The sequence below is a fragment of the Somniosus microcephalus genome, unplaced genomic scaffold (genome assembly GCF_052327205.1).
Source record: "Somniosus microcephalus isolate GS21.2 unplaced genomic scaffold, FLI_Smic_1.0 unresolved_chr9, whole genome shotgun sequence".
Classification (NCBI taxonomy): domain Eukaryota; kingdom Metazoa; phylum Chordata; class Chondrichthyes; order Squaliformes; family Somniosidae; genus Somniosus; species Somniosus microcephalus.
The window spans coordinates 20,038,199-20,052,312 of record NW_028225187.1 but is presented as its reverse complement, the minus strand read 5'-3'; the positions used below and the strand labels follow the sequence as shown (position 1 = coordinate 20,052,312).

Below are 14,114 nucleotides of genomic sequence, written 5' to 3'. Positions count from 1 at the left end.
ACTGATGTTACACTGGAAGCGCTCGATGGCTTTCTCTGCCAAAAATCTATCCAGTTCCCTGTTGAGCCTGTCAGCACTGCCCACTCCCCGCATCGAGATGGTTAGACCACACCTGGAGCACTGTGCACAGTCCTGGTCTCCATATCCCTTGGTTAGACCACACTTGGAGCACCGTGCACAGTTCTGGTCTCCATATACCTTGGTTAGACCACACCTGGAGCACTGTGCACAGTTCTGGTCTCCATATCCCTTGGTTAGACCACACTTGGAGCTCTGTGCACAGTTCTGGTCTCCATATACCTGGGTTAGACCACACTTGGAGCACTGTGCGCAGTTCTGGTCCCCATATACCTTGGTTAGACCACACTTGGAGCACTGTGCACAGTTCTGGTCCCCATATACCTTGGTTAGACCACACCTGGAGCACTGTGCGCAGTCCTGGTCTCCATATCCCTTGTTTAGACCACACTTGGAGCACTGTGCACAGTTCTGGTCTCCATATCCCTTGGTTAGACCACACTTGGAGCACTGTGCCCAGTTCTGGTCTCCATATACCTTGGTCAGACCACACTTGGAGCACTGTGCACAGTTCTGGTCTCCATATTATAAAAAAGGATATAGAGACACTGGAGAAGGCGCAAAAAAGATTTACAAGGATGATCCCAGAACTGAGAGGTTATAACTATCAGGAAAGGATTGAACAGGCTTGGGCTCTTTGCTCTAGAACAGAGAAGGCTGAGGGGTGACCTGATAGAGGTCTTTAAGATTATGAAAGGGTTCGATAGGGTAGACGTAGAGAAGATGTTTCCACTTGTGGGGGAGACCAGAACTAGGGGACATGAATAGAAGACAGTCACTAATAAATCCAATGGGGAATTCAGGAGAAACTTCTTTACCCAGAGAGTGGTGAGAATGTGGAACTCGCTACCACAGGGAGTGGTTGAGGTGAATAGCAGAGATGGATTTAAGGGGAAGCTGGATAAACACACGAGGGAGAAAGGAATAGAGGGATATGGTGATGGGGTGAGATGAAGAGGGGCGGAAGGAGGCTCGTGTGGAGCAGACACACCGGCACGGACCAGTTGGGCCGATAGGCCTGTTTCTGCGCTGTAAATACCATCTACAGGCCACCACCCATTGCCTATCACCAGTCAAGAGTCAGGCGTGGGAATGAGGTGGCAGTTCCTCGGAACTTGGCCACAGTGGGAATCGAGCGCGCGGCTTCTGGGGTACTGGTCCTGTGCCGTAACCGCTGAGACACTAACTGTTGCACACGAGGTCCGGGTTTCAATCTAAAAGCTTAATCACTTCTCCTCACAGGTTTATTTTACGGGGAGAATTGGTAGCATTCGCGTCTTTTTGAGTCAGAAGGTTGTGGGTTCAAGGCCCACGAGAGAGACTTGAACACAAAATCTAGGCTGACAATCCAGTGCGGGACCGAGGGGGAGGGCCGCGCCGCCGGGACCGAGGGGGAGGGCCGCGCCGCCGGGACCGAGGGGGAGGGCCGCGCCGCCGGGACCGAGGGGGAGGGCCGCGCCGCCGGGACCGAGGGGGAGGGCCGCGCCGCCGGGACCGAGGGGGAGGGCCGCGCCGCCGGGACCGAGGGGGAGGGCCGCGCCGCCGGGACCGAGGGGGAGGGCCGCGCCGCCGGGACCGAGGGGAGCGCCGCGCCGCCGGAACCGAGGGGAGCGCCACACCGCCGGAGGGGCGGTACTGTGGGAGCGCCGCACTGTCGGAGGGCGGTACTGAGGCGGGGGGGGGGAAAAAGAGAGAGAGAGACAGACCCCTTTCACGACCATCGGACGTCCCAAAGTGCTCTACAGCCAATGAAGTACTATTTGAAGTGGAGTCACTGTTGTAATGTGGGAAACAGAGAGAGAGAGAAAGCGAGAGAGACAGCCAGAGAATCGCCTGAAGCCAGCACAGCAAAGCTGACGAAAAGGCAGCCAAGCTCATCTCGTCGCCATAGCAACGGGCTGGCTTGACACAAAGAGAATCCTGCTCCACATCCTAGACTCGCACCACCAAAAATCAGCCCATCTGCTTCTGGATTCTGGCTGTGCACAAATTTGCTGCCTATATTTCCTGACTGAGAAGATAGTGGTTTTGAGACCCGGTCAAGAGCCTTGAGCCCCATAATCCAGGCCCACACTCCCCGGTGCCAGTACTGAGGGAGCACTGCACTGTCGGAGGTAGATGTATATACTCTAGGACTTGAGCCCCATAATCCAGGCCCACACTCCCCGGTGCCAATACTGAGGGAGCACTGCACTGTCGGAGGTAGATGTATATACTCTAGGACTTGAGCCCCATAATCCAGGCCCACACTCCCCGGTGCCAGTACTGAGGGAGCGCTGCACTGTCGGAGGTAGATGTATATACTCTAGGACTTGAGCCCCATAATCCAGGCCCACACTCCCCGGTGCCAGTACTGAGGGAGCGCTGCACTGTCGGAGGTAGATGTATATACTCTAGGACTCGAGCCCCATAATCCAGGCCCACACTCCCCGGTGCCAGTACTGAGGGAGTGCTGCACTGTCGGAGGTAGATGTATATACTCTAGGACTCGAGCCCCATAATCCAGGCCCACACTCCCCGGTGCCAGTACTGAGGGAGCGCTGCACTGTCGGAGGTAGATGTATATACTCTAGGACTCGAGCCCCATAATCCAGGCCCACACTCCCCGGTGCCAGTACTGAGGGAGCGCTGCACTGTCGGAGGTAGATGTATATATTCTAGGACTCGAGCTCCATAATCCAGGCCCACACTCCCCACATAAAAACTAAAACCTTATTTTGAAAAGTAAGACTTTCGCTCAATGAAAGATACAAGTCGGAAGGAGAGTCCTGCACCATAATTTCCTGAGATAGAAACACAGACACATTGTTCCGGAAGAACAGCCGATCAATTGTGTCGCATTCCTAATCTGTGTGCAAAAGATAAGAACTCCCCAATCTACTATGAAAAGTGAAGTGCGATTAACTTTCAAATCACTGTTGGGAGCCTCAACTCGGGTATTGGTGCCAATGCTGGGCACCACACACTTTAGGAAGGATGTCAATGCTTTGGAGAGGAGATTGACCAGAATGGTACCAGGGATGAGGGACTTCAGTGATGTGGAGAGACTGGAGAAGCTGGGGTTGTTCTCCTTAGAGCAGAGAAGGTTAAGGGGAGATTGACCAGAATGGTACCAGGGATGAGGGACTTCAGTGATGTGGAGAGGCTGGAGAAGCTGGGGTTGTTCTCCTTAGAGCAGAGAAGGTTAAGGGGAGATTTAATTGAGTTATGATCTGGAACGCGCTGCCTGAAAGGGCGGTGGAAGCAGACTCAATAGTAACTTTCAGAAGGGAAATGGATCTCTACTTTAAGAGGAAAAATTTGAAGGGCTATGGGGAACGGGTGGGGGGGGGGGGCGCGCGGGACTAATCGAGTAGCTCTTTCAAAGAGCCGTCACAGACACGATGGGCCGAATGCCTTCCTCTGTACCGTATGAATCTATAAAACCGTCTTCTGAAAATCGCAGACATGCTGCATCTCAAGTGCGATGGCCATTGGTGATCTGCTGCTTGTTCATCACGGTGGCATAGTGGTTAGCACTGTTGCCTCACAGCGCCAGGGGCCCGGGTTCGAATCCGGCCTCGGGTGACTGTCTGTGTGGAGTTTGCACATTCTCCCCGTGTTTGCATGGGTTTCCTCCGGGTGCTCCGGTTTCCTCCCACACTCCAAAGATGTGCGGGTTAGGTTGATTGGCTATGATAAATTGACCCTTAGTGTTAGGGGGATTAAATACGCGGGGTTACAGGGATAGGGTGGGATATGTGTTGGTGTAGGGGTTACGGGGATCGGGTGGGATACGTGTCGGTGCCGGCTCGATGGGCCGAAATGGCCTCTATCTGCACTGTGGGGTTTCTGTGATTCACTGGCTGATGCGGCGTGCGAGATAAGCGTGGATCAAGAAAGCAGCTGTTAAACAGCACACTGAGAGGCGGAATAAACTTGTCTATGGTCAGTGACTGTTGGCATTGAAACCAAATGTAAACTGCAAATTTCTCTGTTTCTATGTAATCTTTGAATAATTGTTAGTTGTGGGCATAAAGAATGAAGCTCAGACGACACAGGTATGACCAATTCTGCCCTCTTGAGCATCCCCGATTTCCATCGCTCCACCATTGGCGGCCGTGCCTTCAGCTGCCTGGGGCCCCGAGCTCTGGAATTCCCTCCCTAAACCTCTCCGCCTTTAAGACACTCCTTAAAACCGACCTCTTTGACCTGTCCTAATATGAGTTACAGCCTGCCAACCCGAAAATGACCCGTTTATTCCTACTCTCTGTTTTCTGTCCGGTAGCCAATCCTCGATCCATGCTAGTATATTACCCCCCATCCCACGAGCCCTAAATTTGTTTAATAACCTCTTGTGCGGCACCTAATCGAATGCCTTCTGAAAATCCAAATACACCACATCCACTTGTTCCCCCTTATCTATTCTGCTAGGTACAACCTCAAAAAACTCCAACAGATTCGCCAAACATGATTTCCCTTTCATATAATCCTATTATTATTTTCTAAGTGCCCTGTTGCCACGTCCTTAATAATAGATTCTAGCATTTCCCCATCTTATGTAAACACTCTCCACTTGCCTGGATGAGTGCAGCTCCAACAACACTCAAGAAGCTCGACACCATCCAGGACAAAGCAGCCCTGCTTGTTCGGCACCCCATCCACCACCTTAAACATTCACTCCCTCCACCACCGGCGCACCGTGTCTGCAGTGTGCACCATCTACAAGATGCACTGCAGCAACTCGCCAAGGCTTCTTCGGCAGCACCTCCCAAACCTGCGACCTCTACCACCTAGAAGGACGAGGGCAGCAGGCGTGTGAGAACACCACCACCTCCAAGTTCCCCTCCAAGTCACACACCATCCCGACTTGGAAATATAATCGGCCGTTCCTTCATCGTCGCTGGGTCAAAACCCTGGAACTCCCTCCCTAACAGCACTGTGGGAGCACCTTCACCACACGGACTGCAGCGGTTCGAGAAGGCGGCTCACCACCACCTTCTCAAGGGCAAAGAGGGATGGGCAATAAATGCTGGCCTGGCCAGCAACACCCACATCCCATGAATGAAGAAGAAAAAACACTTCAAAAGTACTTAATAGGTTGTGAAGTGCTCTGGGACATCCTGGGGTCGTGAAAGGCGCTAGATAAATGCAAGTTTGATTGGTCTTTTTGAAAGAAAGAAAATTGACACTGAGCCAATAAAGGAAATCGTAGGACAGGTCAGCTTACTCACAGCGGTAGATTTAAAGGAACGCTTTAAAAGGAGCACAGAGATCTCGAAGGGTTGTAGGGCTGGAGGAGGTTACAGAGATAGGGAGGGGGCGAGGGGCTATGGAGGGATTTGAACAGGAGGATGAGAATTGTAGGGGCTGGAGGAGGTTACAGAGATAGGGAGGGGGCGAGGGGCCATGGAGGGATTTGAACAGGAGGATGAGAATTGTCGGGGCTGGAGGAGGTTACAGTGATAGGGAGGGGGGCGAGGGCCATGGAGGGATTTGAACAGGAGGATGAGAATTGTAGGGGCTGGAGGAGGTTACAGAGATAGGGAGTGGGCGAGGGACCATGGAGGGATTTGAACAGGAGGATGAGAATTGTAGGGGCTGGAGGAGGTTACAGAGATAGGGAGTGGGCGAGGGCCATGGAGGGATTTGAACTGGAGGATGAGAATTGTCGGGGCTGGAGGAGGTTACAGAGATAGGGAGGGGGCGAGGGCCATGGAGGGATTTGAACTGGAGGATGAGAATTGTAGGGGCTGGAGGAAGTTACAGAGATAGGAAGGGGGCGAGGGGCCATGGAGGGATTTGAACAGGAGGATGAGAATTGTAGGGGCTGGAGGAGGTTACAGAGATAGGGAGGGGGCGAGGGCCATGGAGGGATTTGAACAGGAGGATGAGAATTGTAGGGGCTGGAGGAGGTTACAGAGATAGGGAGGGGGCGAGGGGCCATGGAGGGATTTGAACAGGAGGATGAGAATTGTAGGGGCTGGAGGAGGTTACAGAGATAGGGAGGGGGCGAGGGCCATGGAGGGATTTGAACTGGAGGATGAGAATTGTAGGGGCTGGAGGAGGTTACAGAGATAGGGAGGGGGCGAGGGGCCATGGAGGGATTTGAACAGGAGGATGAGAATTGTAGGGGCTGGAGGAGGTTACAGAGATAGGGAGGGGGTGAGGGGCCATGGAGGGATTTGAACACGGGGATGAGAATTGTAGGGGCTGGAGGAGGTTACAGAGATAGGGAGGGGGGCGAGGGGCCATGGAGGGATTTGAACTGGAGGATGAGAATTGTAGGGCTGGAGGAGGTTACAGAGATAGGGAGGGGGCGAGGGGCCATGGAGGGATTTGAACAGGAGGATGAGAATTGTAGGGCTGGAGGAGGTTACAGAGATAGGGAGGGGGCGAGGGCTATGGAGGGATTTGAACTGGAGGATGAGAATTGTAGGGGCTGGAGGAGGTTACAGAGATAGGGAGGGGGCGAGGGCCATGGAGGGATTTGAACAGGAGGATGAGAATTGTAGGGGCTGGAGGAGGTTACAGAGATAGGGAGGGGGCGAGGGGCCATGGAGGGTTTTGAACAGGAGGATGAGAATTGTAGGGCTGGAGGAGGTTACAGAGATAGGGAGGGGGCGAGGGCTATGGAGGGATTTGAACTGGAGGATGAGAATTGTAGGGGCTGGAGGAGGTTACAGAGATAGGGAGTGGGCGAGGGGCCATGGAGGGATTTGAACTGGAGGATGAGAATTGTAGGGCTGGAGGAGGTTACAGAGATAGGGAGTGGGCGAGGGGCCATGGAGGGATTTGAACTGGAGGATGAGAATTGTAGGGGCTGGAGGAGGTTACAGAGATAGGGAGGGGGCGAGGGCCATGGAGGGATTTGAACTGGAGGATGAGAATTGTAGGGCTGGAGGAGGTTACAGAGATAGGGAGGGGTGAGGGGCCATGGAGGGATTTGAACAGGAGGATGAGAATTGTAGGGGTTGGAGGAGGTTACAGAGATAGGGAGGGGGCGAGGGGCCATGGAGGGATTTGAACAGGAGGATGAGAATTGTAGGGGCTGGAGGAGGTTACAGAGATAGGGAGGGGGCGAGGGCCATGGAGGGATTTGAACAGGAGGATGAGAATTGTAGGGGCTGGAGGAGGTTACAGAGATAGGGAGGGGGCGAGGGCCATGGAGGGATTTGAACAGGAGGATGAGAATTGTAGGGGCTGGAGGAGGTTACAGAGATAGGGAGGGGGCGAGAGGCCATGGAGGGATTAAAACACGGGGATGAGAATTTGAAAATGGAGGCATTGCTGGACCGGGAGCCAGTGTATGTCAGCGAGCACAGGTTGAATGGGACTTGGTGCGAGTTCCTATTCCGTGTTCACAGAAGCGTAACAGGCCATTCGGCCAAACTGGTCCATACGAGCCTCTGCCCACCCCTCTTCATCTCACCCTATCAGCATATCCTTCTATTCCCATCTCCCTCATGTGCTTATCTGTCTCCCCCTTAAATGCACCTGTGCTATTCGTCTCAACCACTCCTCGTGATAGCGAGTTCCACATTCTCACCACTCTCTGGACTTTCATAGAAACATAGAAGATAGGAGCAGGAGTCGGCCATTCGGCCCCTCGAGCCTGCTCCGCCATTCAATGGGATCATGGCTGGTCATCCAAACTCAGTACCCTGTCCCTGCCTTCTCCCCATATCCCTTGATCCCTTTAGCCTTAAGAAATATATCTAACTCCTTCTTGAATATATTTAATGAATTGGCCTCAACCGCCTTCTGTGGTAGAGAATTCCACAGGTTCACCACTCTCTGGGTGAAGAAATTCCTCCTCATCTCTGTCCTAAATGGCTTACCCCTTATCCTTAGACTATGACCCCTGGTTCTGGACTCCCCCGCCATCGGGAACATCCTTCCTGCATCTAGTCTGTCTAGTCCTGTCAGAATTTTATAAGTTTCAATGAAATCCCCTCTCATTCTTCTAAACTCCAGCAAGTATAAGCCCAATCGACCCAATCTCTCCTCATACGTCATTCCTGCCATCCCAGGTATCAGCCTGGTGAATCTTCGCTGCACTCCCTCCATGGCAAGAACATCCTTCCTCAGATAAGGCGACCAAAACTGCACACAATACTCAAGGTGTGGTCTCACCAAGGCCCTGTACAACTGCAGCAAGACATCCTTGCTCCTGTACTCGAACCCTCTCGCTACAAAGGCCAACATACCATTTGCCTTCTTAACTGCCTGCTGCACCTGCATGCTTACCTTCAGCGACTGGTGCACAAGGACACCCAGGTCTCGTTGCAATCTTCTCCCAATCTATTGCCGTTCAGATAATAATCTGCCTTCCTGTTTTTGCCACCAAAGTGGATAACCTTGCATTTATCCACATTATATTGCATCTGCCATGCATCTGCCCAATCACCCAACCTGTCCAAATCATCCTGGAGTTTCTCGGCATCCTCCTCACAGCACACACGCCCACCCAGCTTTGTGTCATCTGCAAACTTGGAGATGTTACATCTAGTTCCCTCGGCTAGATCATTAATTAATTAATATATATATTGTGACTAGCTGGGGTTCTAGCACCGATCCCTGCGCTACCCCACTAGTCAATGCCTGTCACTTGGAAAAAGACTAAATGAGGGAGGGAGCGTTCACGTAAGTACGGGGAATAAATGTATAAATCTGAAGAGAGAAGTCAAGGCTGTAGAGTATCGATTTGGGTGTAATCAAGCAGATTGCTTCAGGAAGGGACAGCGAATTTAACAACAGTAATGGGGCATTAGCGACTAAGGCCACGAGGGAAAAATGGCAAAAAGTTCAAATGAAAGGTGCTGTATCTGAATGCACGAAGCATTCGTAACAAGATAGATGAATTAAAGGCACAGAGGGAGATAGATGGGTTCGATCTAGTTGCCATTACGGAGACGCGGTCGCAGGGTGACGAAGGTTGGGAACTAAATATTTCAGAAGTACTTGACTTTTAGAAAAGACAGGCTCAACAGAAAAAGGAGGAGGGGTAGCCCTAATAAAGGATGAAATGTAGGCAGTGGGGAGAAAGAAGCTTAGAAAATCAGGCTGTAGAATCAGTATGGGTGGAGCCAAGAGATAACAAGGGGCAGAAAACACTGGTGGGAGTCGTCTATAGCCCCAACAGTAATCATAGTGTTGGGCAGACTCCAAATCAGCAAATTAGAGGAGCATGTAACAAGGGTAATGCAATAATTGCGGGCGGACTTTAATCTGCATATCGACTGGGCAAACTAAATTGGCAAAGGTTGTCTGGAGGACGAGTTGATGGAATGCATTCGAGACAGATTCCTAGAACAGTATGTCGAGGAACCAACCAGGGAACAGGCTATTTTAGATCCAATATTGTGTAATGAGACAGGGTTAATTAGTAATCTTGTAGTAAAGGATCCTCTGGGAAAGAGTGATCATAATATGATAGAATTTCAGAGTTTGCGAGTGATGTGGTTAAGTCCGAAACTACGGTCTTAAATTCATACAAAGCCAATTACGAGGTGGCTGAAGTAGATTGGGAAATTAGATTAAAAGAACATAAAGAATAGGAGCAGGAATAGGGCACTTGGCCCCTCGAGCCTGCTCCGCCATTCAATGAGATCATGGCTGATCTTGGGCTCAAAGCCACTTCCCCGCCCGCTCCCCATAACCCTTCACTCCCTTATCTTGTAAAAATCTGTCTATCTCCACCTTAAATGTATTTAATGACCCAGCCTCCACGGCTCTCTGGGGCAGAGGATTCCACAGAGTTACGACCCTCTGAGAAAAGAAATTCCTCCTCATCTCAGTTCTAAAAGGGCGACCCTTTATTCTGAGACTGTGCCCCCGAGTTCTAGATTTCCCCCACGAGGGGAAACATCCTCTCTGCATCTACCCTGTCGAGCCCCCTCAGTATCTTGTATGTTTCAATAAGATCACCTCTCATTCTTCTAAACTCCAACGAGTATAGGCCCAACCTGCTCAACCTTTCCTCATAAGTCAAACCCCCTCATCGCAGGAATCAACCTCGTGAACCTTCTCTGAACTGCCTCCAATGCAAGTATATCCTTCCTTAAATAAGGAGACCAAAACTGTACGCAGTACTCCAGGTGTGGTCTCACCAATACCCTGTACAGTTGTAGCAGGACTTCCCTGCTTTTATACTCCAACCCCCTTGTAATAAAGGCCAATATTCCATCTGCCTTTTTGATTACTTGCTGTACCAGCATGCTAACTGTGTGTGTTTCATGCACAAGGACCCCCCGGTCCCTCTGAACTGGAGCATTTTGTAATCTCTCTCCATTTAAATAATAATTAGATTTTTTATTTTTCCTGCCAAAGTGGATAACCTCGCACTTTCCCACATGATACTCCATCTGCCAAATGTTTGCCCGCTCACCTAGCCTGTCTGTATCCCTTTGCAGGTTCTTTGAGTCCCCTGCACAACTTGCTTTCCCACCCGTCCTTGTATCATCCGCAAACTTGGCTACATTACACTCGGTCCCTTCATCAGTCATTAATGTAGATTGTAAATAGTTGAGGCCCCAGCACCGATCCCTGTGGCACCCCACTAGTTACCGTTTGCCAACCGGAAAAATGACCCATTTATCCCCAATCTCTGCTTTCTGTATCCATGCGAATATATTGTCTATCCACGCGAATATATTACCCCCAGTCAGAAGGGTGTGGGTTCTAGTCCCATTCCAGCCTCGATCACAAAATTCTAGGCTGACACGCCCAGTGCGGTACCAAGGGAGCGCTGCACTGTCGGAGGTGCCGTCTTTTGGGATGAGACGTTAAACCGAAGCCCCGTCTACCCTCTCAGGTGGATGTGAAAGATCCCATGGCACTATTTCGAAGAGGAGCGGGGGGGGGGGGGGGGGGGGGGGAAGTTCTCCCCGGTGTCCTGGGCCCAATATTGATCCCTCAACCAACGTCCTTATCACATTGCTGTGCGCAAATTGGCTGCCGCGTTTCCTACATTACCACAGTGACCACACTTCAAACGAAGTACTTCATTGGCTGTAAAGTGCTTTGGGGCGTCCTGAGGTTGTGAAAGGCGCTACAGAAATGCAAGTCTGTCTTTCAAAATCCTTGGAACCATTTAAGAACCCACAGGAGAGATCATGCCAGCGTTCCGAGATGGAGCAAAGGTGGGCTTCCTAATGAATAATTGTCAGAAGTGGCTTTAAAAAAACCTTGTCAAATAGGACATCTTTTTGGTCTATGCATTCATAAAATTCAAATCAAACAATTTGGCACAAAATGGAATTCCCTGTCGCACTTTTGCACGTTAATATGGAAAAGATAAAGGGATTTTTTTCTTAATGAAACACACTGAAGCATCCCACGATTTATAGCTTTTCAATATTTGAACTATTTTAGCAACTTGTATTTATCCCGCACCTTTAACATAGTTAAACGTCCCAAGGGGCTTCACAGGAGCGATTATCAAACACAATTTGACACCGCGCCACATAAGGAGATATTAGGACAGGTGACCAAACGCTGGGTCAAAGAGGTCGGTTTTAAGGAGCGTCTTAAAGGAGGAGAGAGAGGCGGAGAGGTTTAGGGAGGGAATTCCAGAGCTCAGGGCCCAGGCAGCTGAAGGCACGGCCGCCAATGGTGGAGCGATGGAAATCGGGGATACTCAAGAGGGCAGAATTGGAGGACCGCAGAGATCTCGGAGGGTTGTAGGGGCTGGAGGAGGTTACAGAGATAGGGAGGGAGCGAGGGGCCATGGAGGGATTTGAACAGGAGGATGAGAATTGTAGGGCTGGAGGAGGTTACAGAGATAGGGAGGGGGCGAGGGCCATGGAGGGATTTGAACAGGAGGATGAGAATTGTAGGGCTGGAGGAGGTTACAGAGATAGGGAGGGGAGCGAGGGGCCATGGAGGGATTTGAACAGGAGGATGAGAATTGTAGGGGCTGGAGGAGGTTACAGAGATAGGGAGGGGGCGAGGGCCATGGAGGGATTTGAACAGGAGGATGAGAATTGTAGGGCTGGAGGAGGTTACAGAGATAAGGAGGGGGCGAGGGGCCATGGAGGGATTTGAACAGGAGGATGAGAATTGTAGGGCTGGAGGAGGTTACAGAGATAGGGAGGGGGGGGCGAGGGCCATGGAGGGATTTGAACAGGAGGATGAGAATTGTAGGGACTGGAGGAGGTTACAGAGATGGGGAGGGGGGCGAGGGCCATGGAGGGATTTGAACAGGAGGATGAGAATTGTAGGGGCTGGAGGAGGTTACAGAGATAGGGAGGGGGCGAGGGCCATGGAGGGATTTGAACAGGAGGATGAGAATTGTAGGGCTGGAGGAGGTTACAGAGATAGGGAGGGGGGGGGGGCGAGGGCCATGGAGGGATTTGAACAGGAGGATGAGAATTGTAGGGGCTGGAGGAGGTTACAGAGATAGGGAGGGGGCGAGGTGCCATGGAGGGATTTGAACAGGAGGATGAGAATTGTAGGGGCTGGAGGAGGTTACAGAGATAGGGAGGGGGCGAGGGGCCATGGAGGGATTTGAACAGGAGGATGAGAATTGTAGGGGCTGGAGGAGGTTACAGAGATAGGGAGGGGGCGAGGGACCATGGAGGGATTTGAACAGGAGGATGAGAATTGTAGAGCTGGAGGAGGTTACAGAGATAGGGAGGGGGCGAGGGCCATGGAGGGATTTGAACAGGAGGATGAGAATTGTAGGGGCTGGAGGAGGTTACAGAGATAAGGAGGGGGCGAGTGGCCATGGAGGGATTTGAACAGGAGGATGAGAATTGTAGGGGCTGGAGGAGGTTACAGAGATAGGGAGGGGGGCGAGGGCCATGGAGGGATTTGAACAGGAGGATGAGAATTGTAGGGGCTGGAGGAGGTTACAGAGATAGGGAGGGGGCGAGGGCCATGGAGGGATTTGAACAGGAGGATGAGAATTGTAGGGCTGGAGGAGGTTACAGAGATAGGGAGGGGGGGGGGGAGGCGAGGGCCATGGAGGGATTTGAACAGGAGGATGAGAATTGTAGGGGCTGGAGGAGGTTACAGAGATAGGGAGGGGGCGAGGTGCCATGGAGGGATTTGAACAGGAGGATGAGAATTGTAGGGGGTGGAGGAGGTTACAGAGATAGGGAGGGGGCGAGGGGCCATGGAGGGATTTGAACAGGAGGATGAGAATTGTAGGGGCTGGAGGAGGTTACAGAGATAGGGAGGGGGCGAGGGGCCATGGAGGGATTTGAACAGGAGGATGAGAATTGTAGGGGCTGGAGGAGGTTACAGAGATAGGGAGGGGGCGAGGGGCCATGGAGGGATTTGAACAGGAGGATGAGAATTGTAGGGCTGGAGGAGGTTACAGAGATAGGGAGGGGGCGAGGGGCCGTGGAGGGATTTGAACAGGAGGATGAGAATTGTAGGGGCTGGAGGAGGTTACAGAGATAGGGAGGGGGCGAGGGCCATGGAGGGATTTGAACAGGAGGATGAGAATTGTTGGGCTGGAGGAGGTTACAGAGATAGGGAGGGGGCGAGGGGCCATGGAGGGATTTGAACAGGAGGATGAGAATTGTAGGGCCTGGAGGAGGTTACAGAGATAGGGAGGGGGCGAGGGGCCATGGAGGGATTTGAACAGGAGGATGAGAATTGTAGGGACTGGAGGAGGTTACAGAGATGGGGAGGGGGCGAGGGCCATGGAGGGATTTGAACAGGAGGATGAGAATTTTGAAATCGAGGTGTTGCCAGACCAGGAGCCAGTGTAAGTCAGCGAGCACAGGGGGTGATGGGTGAACGGGACTCGGTGCGAGTTAGGACATGGCCAGCAGAGATGTGGATGAGCTCAATAATAGACCGTTTCCAGTATTAAACTTTCTAGACTAAACTATTTAAAACTATTTCCAGTATTAAATCATTTTAGCAGTAAAACTAATTTAACACAAAGTTTTTCACAATGGAAGCTACTTTCAGCATTAAATATATTTGGCCGAATCTATTTTCTGTTATTAAAGTATTTCCAGTATTAAACACTAGTTCAACAAGCTGGCGAGTTCTCTCTCCCCAGTGACCTTGATAAGCAAGGGAGTGAATGGTTATCG

General features: G+C 51.6%; 1 protein-coding gene across 4 annotated transcripts in view; it reads right to left on the bottom strand.

The window, feature by feature from the left end:
- LOC147084873 (splicing factor U2AF 65 kDa subunit) overlaps nt 1–14,114 on the bottom strand; it is a 39,869-nt gene that overhangs the window by 17,082 nt on the left and 8,673 nt on the right. The gene's annotated exons all lie outside the window — the stretch shown is intronic.